The following is a 16296-nucleotide window of genomic DNA, read 5'->3' on the forward strand; positions in this document are numbered from 1 at the left end:
GACGCTTTCCCCACATGACTGTGTATAAGAAAATGGCAGCTCTGAAACCTTGGAGGAGAGATTATTTGTGCACCTGCTTTCTTCATTAGCATTCTTTAGTGTTGATTATACTCTACTGGGTGAGAAAATATTGAATGGGCTGGAGCCCTCTCAGGGTCTGATCAAGGGTAGCCCACATCTGACAGCTGGACAGGTTAATGTGTTAATAGATCATGAACTGGGTTAGGCTGAGTTACTAATGGGTCAGCTAGTCATAGCATGGTCCCTTGGCACAGGCTCGCCCCCAGTACTAAGGCCATAGCAGTGTGTGCTGCCGACTGCAAGGATGTGTGTGCAAGGCCAGAAGGACAACCAACCTTATCTGTCACTTGGAAGAAAATTGCAAAGCCTAAGCACTCCAGGTTGTCTTTGTTTGTAAAGGTGAAATTAAAAAGTGCATTATTACATAGAAGATGGATGACAGTCAGAATACCAAGTCATAATTATGTCTAGAATAAATAATATCTGAATTCACCAAATGCTTTGTCTTAGTCCCTCCAGACTGCTGTAATAAAATACCATAGACCTGTAGCTAATAAGTAACAGAAATTTATTTCTCACAGTTCTGAAGGCTGGAAGGCTGGAAGATCAGAGTACCAGTATGGTTGGATGAGGGGCTTCCTCCCAGTCACAGACTTCTCACTGTTCCCAAATGGTGGGAAGGGTGAGGGCGTTCTCTGGGATCTCGTTTATAAGGGCACTAATCCCATATATGAGGGCTTCACCTTCGTGGCTTAAGCACCTCGCCAAGACTCTGCTTCCTAAGGCATCACCGTGGGGGTTAGGATTTCACATATGACTTCTGGAGGGACACAAACATTCAGGTCATAGCATCATTTACAAAGCAGCCCCTGGCCTCCTCGGGGCTATCAATATATGTATCTCCTCTTTTACACAGCATTTATCATCCTGAATGTCATTTGGTTTCATATTTGTCTTCCTCATTGAATGTTAGGGTTCTTGAGTACAGGCCTCAGGTCTTAGCCTGTCATAGACTTAAGACCTAGTCCAGTACCTGGCATAAAGCAACATACAGTTTTCAATAGATGGATGAATAAATGAGAGATGAAGGAAAACAATTAGGAATTGAAGGCTGGAAAGAAAAGAAGGGAGGAACTGAAAGAGAAGAAATGGAAGGGGGAGTGAGGGAGTTCAATAACGAGCGTGACATCACAGGGAGCCCTGCTTACATGCATCCCGCTCTCTTCTGCAAGCTGGTATGTGCAACCTTCTGGACCACACAAAACATCAAAACAGAGCTGCTATTTGGCTTCACCCAAGAAACTAACACGCTTGACTGAGGGCTAAAAATGTCCAAGTTCGTGTTGATTTGGGATGTTCTGTGCCCCTATTGTGTACCCCTGCCCTCTTCTCATGCATAACACCTCCAATGGCATCCTCCCCAAGTATGCAGGCTTTTCAGATTGGCTTCTGTCACTTAGGCATATGCATTTAAGTTTCCTCCATGTCTTTTCGTGGCTTGAGAGCTCATTTCTTTTTATTGCTGAATACTATTTCATTGTCCAGGTGAACCGCAGTTTATTTATCCATTCATCCACTGAAGGACACCTTGGTTGCTTCCAAGTTTCAGCTGCTATGAATAAAGCTGCTATAAACATCTGTGTGCAGGATTTTGTGTGGACACAAGGTTTCAACTCTTTAGGGTAAATACCAAGGAGCGTGACTGCTGGATCATTATGTTAAGAGCATGTTTACTTTTGTAAGAAACTGCCAAAATGTCTTCCAAAGTGGCTGCACCATTTTACGTCCCTACCAGCAGTGAGTGAGAGTTCCTGTGGCTCCACAGCCTCGCCAGCATTTGGTGTTGTCAGTGTTCCAGATTTTGGTCATCCTGATAGGTGCTCATTGTTGTTTTAATTTGCATTCCCCTGATAGCATATGATGTGGAGCATCTTCTCATGTGCTTATTTACCACCTGTCTCTCTTTTTTGGTGAGGTGTCTGTGCTTTTTATTCTAGTGGTAATGAGGTTTCTGACAGCAAACCTATAAGGGTGTTTCTGCATGGAATTATTGCAATGCCTTCGTGTTAGCTTTTTTTTTTTTTTTGGATCAGTTTTCTCAAAACTAAAAACATATCCCCATTTTCTAAAACTAAAACCAAAATGAGTTCAAGTGTTTGACTTGTCACTGGTAATACAGCTGGTTACTATTCTTGTCGCCTATGAATCGAAATTGTTAACTGTGCTTTAGTTCCCAGGATCATCCTGAATCCCGTTTTAAGGTTGGAGACTATGATTTTATTTCTCTTCCTCAATGAATAAGTCATGGTTCAGCACCCAACTCCAAATTTCTTAAGTATCAGAGAATACAAGCCACTGGATCCAATTGCACTAAATGAAATCACCTTTCACTTTCAAAACACTTTTTAGTTTCTTTGTTTCCAATTCTAGCATATATTTTATCTTCCCAAAATAGAAACCTCTAGGCTTTGAGTCACGTTTTTCTTAAAAAAACAAATGAAAGTTGTTTTATTTGTTTTTGAATATCCCCTGAAGCATTCCCAACTTCTTAATGCTACACTCAAGGTCAATTTTCACCAAATAGACAAATAGCATGCATTTTTAAAACATCAAAAATTAGAAATAAACATTTTAATATGAAATCATTTTGGGGAAAAATATTTAAAGAAATAACCATGGATTATAAAACACATCGGGGTTCCTTATCTTATGGGTAAATTTGAATATCTCAAAATGCAATAAAAATGATGTTAAGACATGAGACCAAAAGCATAACCAACAAAAGAAAAAATAGATAAACTGGACTTCATCAAAATTAAAATTTTTTGTGCATCGAGGACACTAACTAGAGAGAGAAACACAACACAAAATATTTGCAAACCATACACCTGATATGATTCTGGATATTAGAATATATAGTCTAGTATACATTCAGAATATATGATGTATCCAGAAAGAACAATTACAACTCAACAATAAAAAGACATACAACCCAATTAAAAAGTGAGCAAAGGGTTTAAATAGACCTTTCTCCAAAGAAGGTATACAAATGGCCAGCAAACATGTCAAAAGATGCTCAACATTACTAGTCCTCAGGGAAATGCAAATTAAAACCACCATGAACTATCACTTCACAACCACCAGAATAGCTATAATTCAAAAACGAAAAAAATAACGATGAGAGTTGGTGAGGATGTGGAGAAAATGGAACACTCACACATTGCTGGTAGGGATTTTAAATGGTGCAGTTGCTGTGGGAAACTGTTTAGCAGTTCCTCAATAAATTAAACATAGAATTTCCATATAACTCAGCAATTCCGCTCCTAGTATAGACCCAAAATAATTCAAAACAGGTGTTCAACCCAAAACTTGTACACAGTGTAGTATAGAAGCTCTATTCACATTAGCCAAAGGGTAGAAACAACCCAAATGTTCATCAACAGATGACTGGATAAACAAAATGTCCATACAATGGGGTGTTGCTAAGCTACGAAAAGGAGTAAAATACTGACACGCTGCAACACGGATGCACATTATGCTCAAAAAGATTGTACTAAGTGAAAGAAACCAAACACGAAAGGCCACATATTGTATGATTCCACTGACAAGAAATGTCCAGGTTAGGCAAATCAATGGAGATAGAAAGCAGATTAGTAGTTGCCAGGGGTTGGGGAGAGGGGTGAATGGAAGTGACTGCTTTGTGGGTACAGGGTTTCCCTCGAGGCAGTGAAAAAGTTCTGGAAAAGGACAGTGGTGATGGTCGCACAACATGGCGAAGGCCCTTAATGCCACTGAGCTGTACACTGTACATCAGTTATGATGTAAATGCTATGTTATGTGTACTTTACCACAATAAAAAAACAACAAGAACTCCTTCAAAGACATCGTGTACTTGTTATTTCACTACTTAATTTTATTTCTGAAACCAGTACTTCCACTGTGTAAAAATCAAACTTTCCTGTGTTTGAAGCTTCTTCTCTACGGGAGCAAAGCATTGTCACATTCCTCACCTTCATCTCATGCTTTTTAAAGACTATTTTATTTAGTATAGTGGTTAAAAAGTACATCGACTTTTTTTTCAGTTAATTTGGCCTCCACAAATGTGTATGAAATCTTGGAGTTCAAGGTGAGTGATAGATTTGCCATACGTGCTTTTGGAGACATACGAGCACGTGCACGTATATGTCTTTCTAAACTTTGTAGCTCTGGGTTTTGTTTACCGGGATGCAATTGACTCAGCCTTTCACTTTCCCAATAAAGTAAATAATTAGACCATCAAGGTACCTGTTTCCGGCACTCTTGGGCTCATTTATCTCTTAGCTTTAAGTTAATTTTCAAAACAGTTCTTTGCATATCATATAGTTTCTTTCCCCTGACAAAATGAATCAATTATCATATGATAGTTCCCAAAATAATTTTGACCCAACTTAGGGTCTCACTAACTTTTTTTTTATTTCTTGAGACAAATCAAATGAATTATCTCAACTACATTTTTAAAACATATATAGCTTTATAAATAATGCTAAGTATTACTAATAAGTGAGACTATAGTACATTCAAAGTCTACAGAAAATTATCAAGAAGAAAGTGTAAGTCACTCAAGAACATCTCATCTGAGGGAATGTTAATATTTTAGTGAATAGCCTTCTAGATGTATGTATGACATACCTGTGAAATGCTCAAAACTATCCTGCATTGAATTTTCCTTCAACTGTGCATAGTGGATGTCTTTTCATCTCAGAAAATAGACATACATCATTGACTTTTACCGCTCCAAAATACTCATTTATATGGACACATTAAACATAATTTCATCCTGTGATGAACATTCATTTTGTTTTCCATTTTTTCTCTAAAAACCCAATTCTAATGACCAATATTACACTCACTCACACACACACACACACACACACACACACACACACGCACACACATATGCACACTCACACACACCCTTATTTCCTTGAGCATGCATTCCTTGAAGTGACAAAGTGAATGAACGTTACACATTTTACATTTTGAGGCATATTGACATGGAATGCTAAGCTGTCCTCACCCCATGAATGTCACCACCAGGCCCCACTCTCTCCACTTCCTTAACAACGATCTTTCAGGTGTGATAAAATGCACATCTCACAATTTATTTTAATTTTCAGTCTTAACCACTACTAAAGTTGAATATTTTTAGTGCATTCAGTGGCCTTTTCTACTTCTTTTGTAAATTGTGTAATTAAGTCCTTTGCCCATTGTTTATTGGTTATTTGTTTGTTTGTTTTTATTAATTTGTAAGAGCTCTTCATATATGAACAAATGTAAACTTTTTTCATATTCATTACAAATATCTCAAAATAACACTTGTATGTAATAATTGTCTTCTTTCCCTTTCTTTCTTAAAAAAAACAACAACACTATCGCAGAAATGTTTAAATATATACAAAAACAGAGGCAATCATCTAATGAATCCCCATATGGCCGTCGTGCAGCATCAATAATTATCAAGATATTACCAACCTGGTTCCATCTCTCAACTGCTCTTTTTATTATTGTTGTTTTGCTGGAGTAGTTAAAGCAAAGCTCATTTTACCCATAACTTCATCAGTACCCATCTCTAATTAATAAGAACATTTTGATACATAACCACAGGCCATTTTCCCAACTTATCCACCTGTACTACCAAGAAAATTTTACCTACCATGTAAAACCCCTTTGAAATATATAAACTTCAAAATACCTCCCACGTCATTTTCCTGTTTTGCCTATTAAACCAGAGACAATTATATTGACTTTGCATAATTTCTTGAACATATTTCTATTATGCTAATCAGATTCTCTTTTCCTACAAAGAATTTTTGCTTCCCTCAGATGTTTTCTACACATTCATCACATTCTTTTCTGGGCATCAGATGATTGCCGGCCTTTGAACCTAAAGGCGGGTGCAATTCTTATTTTCACTGCCTCTCCTCAGTTGCAGCTCAATATTTCCAATGTAAGTGATAGTATGTGCTGAGATCTCAAGGTCTTCCTGTGAATTTTCCATGTTGTAGGCATTTACATAGGCATTTGGGGAAGTTATGGGTTTTCCCCAAAGCATTTCCCACTTACCACAACTGCCTAACTCACAGTAGTATTCAGGATTTCCCCCAGATCAATACGCTTATTTTTGTCCTATATTAACTCATCTTCCTTAAATCTCCCTTGCTTATGCAGCAAGTAGCCTTTCCCAAGGGTCCTGATCTTCACCAGGTGTCTCCTTTTACTCAGGAGGACTTTCCGAGGAAACTCCTACCACTCGCAAGAAACATCAAACTCCTCTGTGAGGGCACTGCAGAAATCAAAGTCAGGTGGATCTTTATCTCCAGCACCCATCTGTTTAACTCGTGGTTCGGGTTATGAGAATTCTGAAGTTCTTCACTCTTACTCACCCAGTTCTGAAGTCAAACCATCCAGGTTTGGCCAAAGGGGTTTTGTCACTATAGGTTAATAGGTGATGGAGTTAGTGGTTTTCTCTGAGAGTGTTTGAGGGTTTAATCAGTCCTGACTGCTTTTAGCAGAGTTAGCCCTCAGTGCTTGGGGCCTTCTGGGATGGCATGGCACTGAAAGACAGAGGTAGGGTAGACTTAGAGATAACAGGCAAGACCCAGCAGAGCTTTTCCCCAAGGCTGTTCTCAGTCCCATGCCAGCCCACAGAAATACATGGCCCAAGGCAAAACCAAGTCATGGCAGATACATCAGAAGGGGTCACAGAAACCACCTTCCCAACCACTCTCATCCTGTGAATGGAGAAACTAAAGCTTAGGGGGAACTGGAATGACTTGCCCAAGGCGGGAGGAGAGGAACATGACCAAAACCAGGTCTCCTGACTCTCTCTCGTGACCCTCTCCACCTACCAAACCAAAATAAACCATCCTGGCTAGTGGCTCTCTCCATGTCCCCAACCTCTACCAAAGCTCAGGAGACCAGTGATGCCTCTGTAAAGCATCTCGTGATACGGCAGAGCCTAAAATCACCTCAGTGGGTTGACCGCCATCATCCAACCGATTCCAAGGGACTTTGAATACAGCTTGCTCAATCTGGGCATCTTGTCGATTGCAAGTCTAGAATCCCTCATCATGGACCTCAAGAAGATGAAATTAGAGATGGCCCTGTTGGGTGAACTATGGCCTACTGGTTCAAAAGAGCACAGTGTGCATGTGATTAAGATAAAAAAGTATACTTCTGAAGGGAATCGGTTACTAGCCCAGTTATCCTCAGGAGGCCCCGATCCAAAGCTTCGGTCCCGTCCTACCCTTGACCTGCCTCAGTCCTTATAGCGCTTGGTCTTTTGTCTGTGAAACGACATTGGGGTTGGGTCTTTAAGAAAAGAAATAAAGAGTAAGCAGTTCTCCAGGTCTTCTGAAGCTATGTTTCATATTTGACAACCTTACACTCACCGACTTGACAGTCTGCTTTCACTGATCCATATGCATATAAGGTGTACGTTACCCCCACGTCTACAAGAGCCTCACTTAGCCAACGACACCTGTCTTGGAACTGTCATGAAATGCTAGAATAATTCTTTTTCTTTTGTGGTGTCAATTCCTCTTTCTGTCATTATTAACCTTGTTAAATACCCTCTTCCCCTCCCTCATGAAAGGCATGAACTGAGTGCTAAGTTTCAAACATACCCCCTTAACACATCCAGATGGGGAGGAAAAAAAGCACATCGCGCTGTCTACTTAATCAAACCTCTCCTTTTACTCCATCAACGGGGAGTAGGCCCTTTTGTACGTTTAACAAATTCAAGCAATTTAGCAACTGGGTTACAGTCTATGTAAAGTGCTTCAACAACAAGGGGAATGAAGACACTGGTCCTCTGTCTTAGAATTGGTTAATGGAAGACACGAAGTCTCAAAACGCGCACGACTGTGGGTTCTTGCCGAGCTGCCTAATGCACTGCTGGGAAAACCTTGAGAAGTTTCCCCTCACGGTGGGGGAGGTGGGTTGACAGTTTTTGCCTTTGCTGTCAGTTCCACTGTCGGAGGCTCCTAAATTTATTAAACTGAGGAAACGATTCCAGTGCAAACCCACCCTGGAGGAAGCCAGGAGCCAGGCGTGCAGGGCGCTCGCCTACATCCATTGCAGGTGGTTCCGACCCGGCTACAAGGCTGAGTCTTGGCAACTCCATGGGCAGTGACCATGTAGACACATCTCTAGCTAACTCGATCAAAGGGTGTCAGAGCAAGAAGGGTGTCCCATTGGCCTTCCTCTACCAATCAGCTTGCCAAGCAATAGCTAAATAGATAATAAATAAATAAATAAGTATATTCAGGAAGTAAATTAGAATCGTCATGGTGGGGCGGCCATGTTTCCATTGGCGGGAATGTATCCATAAAGCGCCATTCCAGCCAAGTAATGAAAACACTCAAAACCACCTGTTAGAAGATCAGATGTCAAACAACACTTTCGGATCAGCAAGGAGCAGCCTTCTTCCCTTTTGTTCAACCTGCTTACTTTGGGAGGCTCCTGTACCTCAGTTTCCTCACCCAACAACCAGAGCAGTAATGGCTTCCAGCTTCCTGGGGAGAAGTCTGATGAGTGAGCGCCTTTTGCTGATTAGCTCGAAAGCCATGCAAATGTAAACTTCGGAGCCCAGGGCACACCCTGTGCTGCCCGAGGTGCCCGCAGCTCGCCCTGAAGGTGACGGGAGCTGCAGGAATGGACAGGAAGGAGGTGCTGGGAGAGCTGGGTTTCAGCGCTGAGGGCTGCAGCAGTGCTGGACAGCAGAGGCAGCTGCTAAGTGTCTGATTATCGACCGCTGCTTTTGGATTTGCTATGTCAGGGAGTGCAGCCCAAACGGCATCAATCATTTGGTGCAACGCTCTGTGTCTTATGGGCTTAATGGCCTTGGCACCCAAAAGGCCAGGTCTGCCCTCGGAAGAGCACCAAGGGCTCTGCACGGGCTGGAGGGGGCAGAGCAAGACGGAACCGACTGACTTCACAGATAAACTCCAGCCACAAAGGAATTCAGCCAACACACAGGTTCTAGGGATCTGCAGTGTTGACCGTCACCAAAGGTACACTTGCCCCACAGCTCAGCCCAGGAGCCAAATCCCTTGTTCTGCCCCAGGTTAGGCACTGGGCTTGTCATCTTTTGGTGACTACGGAATGTGTCCTGACTGTACTCAACCAAACCGTAGGGCTTCCCTTCCCCATATTCTCTTTTCACCTGTAGCCTGTGCTTTACTCTGTGAATCAAGACATTATTCCTTTTTCCAAAACGCAGGGTCATTCAAGACAACGTATTGGAAACGTCGTTTGGCACAAAATGTCTATAGGATATAATCACAGAAAATAGAGGGATATTATAATGAGAAGTCAACCCTTCAGTTTAATTGCAAAACACTGTTTACGCTGAAGAAAATTGTGTATCTGAGCTCCAAAGTGGAAACAAAGTTGCCATTTCCTGAGATGCATAGCATAAAACATGAGTTATTTTCCTTCTTAAGAAAAATATATCTGCAACTAAGAAGAGTATGATGAGTCAATATTAAAAGAATACATAGCCCTTGGGCTGTAACTACAGAGTACGCTGTATCTTTAAATAATTTCTAACTCCCCAATTTAGAGAAAAACTGGTTCCTGGCCTTACTAAAATATAACCTATTTCTCATTGTGTAGAAACAAAGAGGGGTCAGCTCCCTTAGGGTCAGTGCTCCCACACAGACAAAGCAGGCCTAGGCAAAGTTCACTCTGAGTCTGAAGTGTTGCATTTTAAAGGCATTCTTTGTTTCCTTTTTGGAAAATCGCTTGAAAATGAGCATACTAATGTATGTATAATGATAGGGTGAACTAAATTGTCCACTTTTCTATGGGCCTGAGAAGGAGGAAATGTGGACCATTCTGGGCAGAAGTCATCACGGCTAAGAGCGTCAAGTAGGTGAAGAAGAAACAGTGCACCGTGCACGGGCTTGCAGCTCCAGGCAGACGGGACTGAAAGGAGGGTAGCGCATTCCAGCTAGAAGGCTAGGAGAACAGCTCCTCTGCAGATTGGAGGACCAGTGTGACAACTCCTTGTCATCTAATTTAAACAAAATTGTTTTGCCCGACTTAGAAAAGTCAGCTAAAACCCTTCAAAAGTAGTAGTAGTACCAATAAATGAAAATGTCTCTTGAGTATGTGGGTTCCAGGCACGGAGGAAACAAAACAGACAAAAAAACACCATCTTCCTAGAGAGTAAACAAAAGAAATGTTAATTTCACGGAATGTTACAAGATGACAGGTGCTGTGGAAAAAAGAAAAGAAAAGGGGAGATGGAGGACGCTGGGGTGGGGGTAAGTGTCCTTGCTCTTTACGGAGGGTGGGCAGGGACCGTCTCAGACGCAGGGTGACACTGGAGCAGACTGGAAGCAGGTAAGAAGGCAGACAGGTCACCGGAAGTGAAGCGAGCCTCCCTGAGTGCTGGAGGGATGGCAAAGCAGAGCAAAAGGGCCGGAGGCCAGTGAGCAGGGGGCGGCAGGCAGCTGGACACATGTGCGGCAGGGGAGGGAGGTGAGGACGGAGGGGACAGTCACACGTCCTCCATGGACTTTGGCTGTTACTGGGGTGAGCTGGCCTGCCGTCCAGCTAAGAAGCAGCACATGGTCTGACTGTGCTCTTTACCAGGCTCCTCCTGAGTGCCGAGAGGGACAGGGACACAGGAGAGAATGGCAGGGGTGCCGAGAGGGCCAGGAACACGGGAGAGTGACAGAGGCCCTGCGGTTTGGATCAGTGAGGTTGCCATGCAAGTGACAGGAGGCTGGATTGTGGGGAAAGTGATGGAGGCCACGCCAGCGGGGTCCCCGATGGACTGGATAATAGAGAAAGGGAGGCATCGCGAAGGCCTCCACGGCGTTTGGCCTCAGCCATTTCCAGCTGCTGTTCAAGGAGAGGAAGAAGGCTGCACTGGGACGGGTCTGAGGGCGGACCTGGGATTCAGTTGGGGACACGATGCATGTGAGACGGCAATTAGCCCACCAGGTGAAGGTGTTGGAGGCAGTGAGATATATGAGTCTGGATGTCAGAGGTTGGTCAGAGCCACAGATGTCAGTACACAGAGATGCCATGGAGAACTAGGTCCAGGACCTCGTCTGGGGAGGTCCCCATTTTAGGGAGGATGCTGAGAAGGAGCAGCTGGTGACACAGGGATAAACCAGGGAGGTCCCTGGGACCTCCTGGGCACCGAACTGCTGACATCATCAAGTTCAAATGCAATGTTTGTGGAAGTTTTTTATAAACTTTAAAATGCTAGGAAAATGTTCACTTACTGCTCCTGGACCAGCGGGACCTTGTGTCAACCACTTAGAGATAATTATTCCCAGCCCTCCCCAGATAAAGAAACAACCTACAGCTGACCCTTGAATGACACGGGTTTGAACTGTGAGGGTCCACTTCCACACCCATTTTTTTCACCTTATAAACAAACGACATAAATTTATGGTATCGATAAATATGTACAGTACTGTAAATGTATTTTCTCTTCCTTACGATTTTCTTAATAACATTTCCTTTTCTCTAGCTTACTTTATTGCAAAAATACATATAACATACAAAATATGTGTTAATCGACTGTTTACGTTATCAGTAAGGCTTCCCGTGAACAGTAGGCCATGAGCAGTGAAGTTTCCAGGAGTCAGAAGTTACTCAAAAATTCACAACTGCGCAGGAGTCGGTGCCCTAACCTCTGCATTGTTCAAGGGTCAAGGTTATCCACAGCTGCTAACCTGTGAACACCTTTCAGGCACCCTGCCGTCTTCCTCGCCTGCCTTCTGCTGGGTGCCCCCTTCTAAGAATCTCCATGGACACCTCTGATCAGGGGAGGGGAAACCAACACTGACCCAGGCTTATGGTCAGGCTCTCGTGTAATCTTTACACCAAGTCCATGAAGCAGGACTGACTTTTCCTGTCACAGATACAGAGAGAGGTGAAGTAACTCAGCTAAGGTCCTACAGTGGCCTTGTGTGGGGCTGGGAGAGCCACTGAGATTGTCAGGACTCTTTCACACTGCAGTCCCGTCACAGCCCAGCCCCTCCCCAAGACCGTCCCGCCGCCTTTAAAGACCGGACAGGAAAGATCTGTGATGCATTAACACGGGAAAGAGAGAGTTGCTATAACAACACAAAAATAATGAGACTACATCTCCGTGTGCTTTATAGATTGGAAAGCCCGTTCGCAAACCTTAATCTCTCCTGGACGTGCCAATCTGATGACCCCTTTATCAGGACTGGTGCTGCCAAGACTGGCAATTTGGCCTTAGGCGAAATGAAAAAATGGAAAGAGAACATGAGAGAAACGCTTTCCACCTGCTGGAGAAAGTCATCTTAAGGGTATGAGTTCTCAGCGCCATCTTGGTTCTCTGCTGGGGAACATGTGTCTGAAAGAACCGATCGAGGTTTGACTCTCAGGCCAAGCCCCTGGGAATACCTCAACACGTGTAACATGCACTAGCTCCTCAGCCCAACCACCCCTGGGGAAGGTATTATTGTTGCAGCTGCTCTTGTCATTATTACTATTGTTAATGCTATCGTTCCCGTTTTACAGAAGGGGAAACTGATGCACAGAGAAACCTAGCCACTTGCCAAGCTACCAAACCCAAAGAGCTTGTCTCCAGCGTCTGTCACTTCACCTTCAGCCCCAGGCGAATCACCCTCTGAGTCTCTGTGTTCTTATATAATATTGGGCCCACGAGGCTGCATGGTTAGATGGGAAATGATGTCTGGAAACAGCCTTCACAGGGCTGGGCTTAAGCGGGGTGGTTATCAGAATGTTACTATGAGTCTTTGGTTAATTCTGTCTTTTGAGAAAGAGCTTGTTAAGCCCCCTGCCCCATGTGGAGAGGAAAAGCTTTTCCTTACACCCCCCTATCCTTCTCTTCCCCCCTCCTCTCTCCCTGTGCCCACAAAGCCTTTCCCCACCTCTGGCAACCACCCCTGTGTACCACACGCTTTGTGCCTGGATTCAGCATGACACTTTCTCATCGAAACGCAACTGTCTCACTTTTCTGGATGGGAAGCCCGGTGAGGGGTGAGTCCCCATCTTGGGCTTCCTTGGCGCATCCTGTTTCTCCAATACCACCTGCACAAATGAACGAGCAGGTGCCAGCAGGAGCTTTTAAACCTGCAGAAAGGGGGCTCCAATCCCAGCCCTACAGAGCAGACGCAAGTGGGAGATGTCCGCTGACTCCCACTTTTCTTGATTCTAGTCTGTTCAAGTCAGGTCAATATCTACTGCTCCTTTACTCACCCCAAACATTTTCAAGACCTTCTCCTCAGCAATCTGTGTTCTCCAAATCACCATATCTGACTCAGTTTGTTTTTCAATCTCTTCTAACCAAACGATGTTGATAAAAAGTTGCTGTTTTGGGAATCTAAGCATATTCCTCTTACAAACACCAAAGGGAACGCGAAGTGAGAGAATGATCACAAAGTGGGGGACATTTGGCTGTCAGCTGTAGCACATCCTTGATTCAAAACCTTGCGGCAGAGACGTGAGTGATCAGCAGCCCTGCTGCATGTCTGTGGGCTTCAAAGCCAGGGGCCACCTGGGCTGCAGAGAGGAAATGCGGAGTCCCCGCAGGCGCCCAGGCTTCTCCCCCACAGGCTGGACAGTCCTGGCCCCACCCATGCTAACTGCCGGCCTCGTCCTGGCCTTTTCCAGAGTCGGTGGAAGCCAGGGGTCTGTGCTCAGAAAAGCCAAACCCACGGAGGGCGCTCCAAGAAAAAGACCCAGGCACCTGGCCCCGGGCTGGCAATGGCCAGGCTTCAACACCAGCAGAAGCTGGCGATGGTGAAAGCTGGGAAAAGAAGCGTAAGAAGTAGGGTCCTTGTTGCAAAACTTTCCTCCAGTCCTGGTGTCACTCATCACGGTTGTGTGCCTCTTCAGGAGAAACTACCTGAGTTCTGTATCAGTGTAACACTGTGGAAATACAATTGTTTGACAAAATGAAGGTATTTAAAAATATATTTGCTGTTTCCCAACTTCTCGGGGGGAAAGGATGCTCATTTTGTTGCTGTTTAACTGGTTTTTTTTTAATGGAAGAAAATACAGTTATAATAATAATACTTGCAATACCTCATCTCATTTAATTTCACCTAATTCTATCAACACCCTTGTAAAGTAGGTCTGCTCTGCAGATGACAAAATGAAGCTCAGAAAGGTTAAGTGACTTGCCAAAACTCACACAGCTGGTAAGAAACAACACTATTAAACACAGTGTATCATATTTCAGCCATTCTTTTACTCCATCAAACTTGGTCTCCTTTAAAGCCCCTTCCAGTCTCTGCCAGGACAAACGTGCCAGTAGCTGATAATAGTAAGCGCTCAATAAGTCCCCTCTGATTAACTCTATAGGAGCTCCTTATTCTTTTGATTATATCCTCCCTAAAGAAGAAAAAAATGGTAATTTAACCATTATTGTGTGAATAAACTAAATTATACTTATTAAACTCTCTAACATTATGAAAACAGCATCTCTCTCTCTCGCTCTCGCTCTCGCTCTCTCTCTCACTCCTAGAGAAATAAAATGACTTTGGACCTAAAAAAATTCTTTTAAGTATCACATATGTTTCCATTTTTCCTGGTATGTTTTCCCCTCCATGTGCTTTTATTGTTGTCTTTTATTGTTGGTTTAAGTGTCCTGTGTGGTCCCAGCACGTCTCCCCACAGATTCCAGGTTGCAGCCTGAGTTCCTTCTGCTCCACCTGTTTGGGGATAGGAGGTAGTGGGACACGGAACCTCATTCTTCTGTTTGTTCCCCGTCTCAACAGGACACTGGCAGTTAGCAGGGTCAGTGATCAATAAAGGTTACTACTACATGCAGAGTCCTCCTCTCTGCTAGGATATGGCAAGAGCTTCCATATGTGGGCTACACGACCCCCAAACAATCCTGCGAAGGAGCTTATATCATCACCACCAATTGATAGATGGGAGAACTGAGGCTCAGAGAGGTTAAGGACCTCACTCAAGGTCACACAGCCCAAACTCTCTGGGCTCTTCATCTCGTGCTCTCCCGCCTCAGGAGGTTTGCTTTGGACTGATGACCACATCTGCGTCCTCCATTTCCACTCCTGGGGACCACGCGCGCTTAAAGGGACTCGCCGGGCGCCCTGCGGGCACCTGAGAGTCCGAGGAGTCCCACCTCTCTGTACCACCTCTGGCGTTCCCTCTGGGCCTTGCTCTTCACGCTTATTGCCACACCTCATCCTGACAAACTCTGTTCAGGTGAAGCGGCATTGTTTACCTTGCAGATCAGGACGCTAAGGCTCGGAGGTGTTCGCTAACCTGCCAAGGTCACACAGGTAAGAGGGTGAGGCGCGAAGCCCTGCGCGTCCCGCCTCCTGAGCAGGGAGCTGCCGGCCCCGCCTCCGCGCAGAGGCTGTTCTTTCCACGCAGACCCTGAGCAGTAGGTGTGGCCCAGGTGGTCCCGAAACCACGTGGCCAGCGGCTCCTCGGTGGCACCAGGCGGAGCCGGTGGGCGGGCTGCCCGGGCCCTGCCGCCCGCAGCCTGGATGGCCCCGAGGGGGTTTCCTGCCTGTACCTGTGCGGGCCCCGCTCGCCACCTGCGAGGCCTGCTCGTCCGGTCCCCGGAAGCCCGCCGCGTCCTCCCTGTCCCGAGAAGCCGGCCACCGCCCCGGCGCCGCCCAGGGGGCCGCGTGGGGTCCCCCGCTCGCAGGGCGGCCGGGCTGCGGTCCCGCGCCTCACGGACGCCCCTGTGAGTCCCCGGGGGCTTCCGTCGCGGTCCTGCCTCGGGGCCTCGGGGCCTCGGGACGCGCAGGTTCCGTTCCGGATCCGTCCTCTTCTGCTCACGTTGAACACCCTCGCCGGGCTCCCCGCTGCGGGGAGCGGCGCGCTGTCCGCCCGCAGCGCCGCTCACGGGGGCCCGCGCCTCCCACGCGCGCCGGGCGCAGGGCCGCCTCCGCCGCGGCCGCCCGTCCCCACCCGCGAGCGCGCGCGGGCCAAGATGGAAGGCGCGACCCCAACTTGCGCGGCGAGCAGGTGGGTGGGAGGCGAGCCGGAGGTTCCATTGGTCGTCGGGAAAGCCGGGCTGCACCTGCCCCCGACGTGCGGGGCCTCACCTTTCCCACCCCCGCGGGGGGCGCGCACACCTCGGGGTCTCAGCCGGAAAGCGGGCGCCCGGCGGCCCCCGTTGCGGGGACGCGGCGCTGGGCGGGCCGGGGGCGCCGCCAGTCGCCGGGGAAAGCGCTCCGCGTCCCGCCGGTCGCCCCCCGCGCAGGGTGGCGGGGTCCACGCGCGCCCCTCCCC

General features: G+C 46.0%; 2 protein-coding genes across 2 annotated transcripts in view; one reads left to right on the forward strand and one right to left on the reverse strand.

The window, feature by feature from the left end:
• The window catches only part of ZPBP (zona pellucida binding protein), a 314051-nt gene that overhangs the window by 190969 nt on the left and 106786 nt on the right, over positions 1-16296 (reverse strand). The gene's annotated exons all lie outside the window — the stretch shown is intronic.
• The window catches only part of IKZF1 (IKAROS family zinc finger 1), an 88582-nt gene continuing 86338 nt past the window's right edge, over positions 14053-16296 (forward strand). Inside the window, exon 1 of the mRNA XM_019652981.1 lies at positions 14053-15745. The gene's annotated coding sequence lies outside the window, so the exon portion shown is untranslated. The remainder of the gene's footprint in view (positions 15746-16296) is intronic.

The sequence above is a fragment of the Hipposideros armiger genome, unplaced genomic scaffold (genome assembly GCF_001890085.2).
Source record: "Hipposideros armiger isolate ML-2016 unplaced genomic scaffold, ASM189008v1 scaffold_191, whole genome shotgun sequence".
Classification (NCBI taxonomy): domain Eukaryota; kingdom Metazoa; phylum Chordata; class Mammalia; order Chiroptera; family Hipposideridae; genus Hipposideros; species Hipposideros armiger.